We start from the raw sequence: 3,930 nt of genomic DNA, 5'->3' as shown, positions 1-3,930 counted from the left end.
CCTCAGGGCAGTGCTATTGACTCAAGTTGTCTCTAGGCCATCCCCAAAGGGAGGATATTAACATGTTCTTATGCACAGTAGAATTGTAAATGGGCTGATTTATCTATGTTATGCTCATACTGTGCATGAACAACATAGGGGGAACTGCTGCTTTTTCTTTCCTCATCCTTACTGTCGTCATTTTTCCTCTACCTCTTTTGTATGTTTGTCACTCTCTTGTGAACTGCTATTTGCGGGATTCCTTAATAGTCGAAGCAGACTTTGTGCTGTTGAGCTTTGAGAGATGAGCATAGTAAGCCTGATGATTCTCTGTTTGGAGTTCTCTGCTGAGATCCACCCCTTGGTGCTCATATAACCTTATGCAGTTGCGAGCACCGTAAAACCTTACTAAAACATCACGCCACAGACGCTGGGAAAACCGTGTGGTGTGATGCTGGGGAGAGAAACCATTGTGAGCATCGAGATAAGCATTGGACATTGTAAGTTGTATCACGTTTTAAAAACGGAATTGTTTACCCATTCTTTTTGCTAGGAAATTGAACATTTCTCTACCTCAGAATTTTACAAAGTTCACTCTGACAATTTTAGATGTTTAAGTTACTAAGAACATGAGGTCAGAAACCAGAAATCTGCTATTACATGTATATATCAAAATGGTAAGATTATTTGGAATCGTTGATAAGATATTCAAAGCATTGCATTCGAAAAAGCTTGACATGATGTGAAACTTAGAATCTTTGATGTAAAATTTCTCAAAACTGAGTACTGAGCAGATGGAACTTTGTAATTCTGAGGTAGCGATTTGTCAAGCCCAGTGTTGTTGACTATGTCATGTGAGTGACAAGATGAGAGAAAATAAAACCAAGTCAGATTTGCAGGATATACAACTTTTATTGGCCAGCCAAATTCTTCCCTCCCCCATTCCTTAAGTCTATTGCATTTTCAAATACAGTGTATGTCTGTGAAAGAAGTACTTTCACTTGGCATTATAATAATATGTGTGTTATATATACATATATATGAGTCACGACATGGTGGAATCAGGCACTCGTCAATTTTTGTATATGTGTGGCTTTAATGGTATAATCTTAGAGCTTGTTCATATGTCTGCCTTTCCATGAAAAAATTACCTATCTGCTGGAAATAGAAGTCCACATATGATTGAGGGGGGTGGGAATACCTGGTTTCAGCGGGAAATGGTCGCCAAAGTTTGGTCGCTTCCAATGCTGTAGAGTCCTTGAAAATTACAAATTTACACCTTTTGTGTCTTTGGTTAACATAATTTTTCCATAAAATCTATGCAGGGGTATGTTTTTAAGTGTGCATTAAAGGTGTTGAGCCCAAGCACAAAAATTTGATAAAAATTGCCAAACCAACGAATAATTGCCAGTATTTTCCATTAAAATGTCATATTTTGACAAGCGCCTGATTTCACCATGATGTCACACACATCACCTCTGTCACAAGAATAATGAGCAACTCAAATATTTTTTTACTCACCCTGTAAAGCAGGGTCAAAAGGAGAACACTCAGTTTTCTTTTCACTACACAATTTTCACAATACATTCCAAAGGAAGTAGAGATTACAAACTTGATTTTTTTCACCAAAAAAAAAAAAAAACACAAAAAATCAACACTTTCAGCATATCCGCTACTATGAAACATAAGTCCTGCAGAAAATATTATGATTGTATTTGTTATGGGTACATCTAATCAGAAAGAAAAACAAGGTACATATTATGGTCGGTCATCAATGCTGTTACTACTGGCCTTGTCTCTACTGAGAGCTACAATCCACTATAAGTAGTACTTTCTTTAAGAGTGGCCACGTAGTGAGAAATGAATATTATGAAATACAATTATAAACAACACAAAACTAAGTCTTAAAACAAGGCATAAAAATTATTAGTGTCTCAATTTTTGGGGGAAAAAACGTTAATCTTTGTATAGAATTCCAAATGCATGTATATATATATGTCCCTTACTAGCCCCATCCCCTTCATACTTTTGTGTATGTTCAAAGTGTTCCATGCGCTCATATATGGCCGTACGCAGTTGCAAGCGCCGTAAAACACTTACAAAAAAAAACCTTTTGCGTTCACATACCATCGAGACTACAATAATGTAAAAGAATAAGAGCCAAATTCTTTTTGGGGGAGAGGGGGGGGAGACAGGAAAATGGCTGCGTGCGACTTTGGCAAAAGCAACCCCAGTGTCAGCAGCTTCTTCATGAAGGAGTTGCTTTTTTCAGTGCTTGAGCATCATTTTGTTACTACTTTCATATGACTACTAATACAAACTAGTCAAACTTTCGTAGAAAGTGACTTTACGCCTTTGTTATGGTATGGCCATTAAGATATATATATATTCTTCTCCTCTTTGAATACATCTCTGTTCCCATTTAACACAGACTGAAGGGGGAAAATAAAGAGGGGGGGGGGGAGATATAATTCTACATTGCATTCAATAAGTGCAAGGTATAGACAGGTAAAATTAATACATTTTTATGTATAATATGCATTGAAAATTGCTTGTGCATCACTTGTCAAAGTTTCAAGAAAATTTTACATACGAAGAATGCAGGAAAATACATATTTACACGAAAGTAATCTCAGTATTCTGTACAAACATTTATTTTAATTTTCATGCAGTCTAACCGGGCACTGTCAACCAAAGTTTTACACAGGGTTTCAGAACTTTTTATCAGGCAACAGACAATATACTAATGTACATATACACAGGGAATAAGATCCATGACGACAACTAAACACTGGATGTCGCACATCACACAGGCTCTCTGGCCATTTGATCAAAAAGGACGCCGAAAATATGCTGTAAGTACGCTAAATATACACTCTGATACATTCTTTCATCGTTCTCCGCCTAAATAAAACTTGTTAAAAGAGGGACTCATCTTTTTAAAAATAAACATTACTTTTGCTTTTGTAATACAATATACAATATCTTTCCGATGGTCGATTTACTCTTTTTATTGCATTGTTTGGAATCCACACAAAACTTTCAGTGAAAGGCAACATATCTGTTTCAGAATATAATTATAAACAAGAAGAGACTTGAGCAAAGATAATCTTGAGAAGGAGATGAGATGACGAACTGTAAATATCATCCATATAATTTGCCACATATTTGGCATGTTTAAAAAAAAAAAAGTCCCTTGTCTCTTCAGCTGTGTGTTATATATATACATATATATATATATATATATATATATATATATATATATATATATATATATATATATATATATATATATATATATATATATATATATATTGCAATCTTAAGGCATAACATCTGGCTTAGCTAAAGCGTCAAGGACGTAAAAAAACTAAATAGAGCTGAGAAGGATTTGCGAAGCGACACGGTGAAATCAAGCACTCGTCAATTTATGGGCATGTGGAGTTATTGGTATTATCTTAAAGTGTGTTCATTTGTCTTCCCTTCAATGAAAAATTACCCACCTATCTTGAATAGAAGTCTAGATGTTTGTGACCGAAAGAGATGGGGGTCACCTGGTGAGAGGTTAAATTACGGAGAAAATGATCGCCAAAGCTTGATGACTTCCAAAGCCTTCTTGTCCTCGGACACTGCAAATTTACTATTTTTTTCATCTTTGTTCAAGACTTTTCAGCAAAATTCACACAGAAATGGATTGTTTAATGAACGTAAAAGGTGTTGAACCCCAATTTTTTTTAAATTAATTAAAAGTCAATAAAAATGCTCAACAGGTGGAAAAATGTCACTTTCTATGATGTCACTATTTTGACGAGCGCCGTATTTCACCATGACATCTGGCAATGGCACATTACTGTTTGAAAGTAGCTTGGATGTCATGATCTTTTCATGCCACATCATTCAAATTTCCTCACAAAACTCACTAAATTTGTCTTTTCTTTCTTTCTTTCTTTC

The sequence above is a fragment of the Aplysia californica genome, unplaced genomic scaffold (genome assembly GCF_000002075.1).
Source record: "Aplysia californica isolate F4 #8 unplaced genomic scaffold, AplCal3.0 scaffold00361, whole genome shotgun sequence".
NCBI classification, from domain to species: Eukaryota; Metazoa; Mollusca; class Gastropoda; order Aplysiida; family Aplysiidae; genus Aplysia; species Aplysia californica.
The sequence above is the reverse complement of the archived record's forward strand: the minus strand, read 5'-3'. Positions refer to the sequence as shown.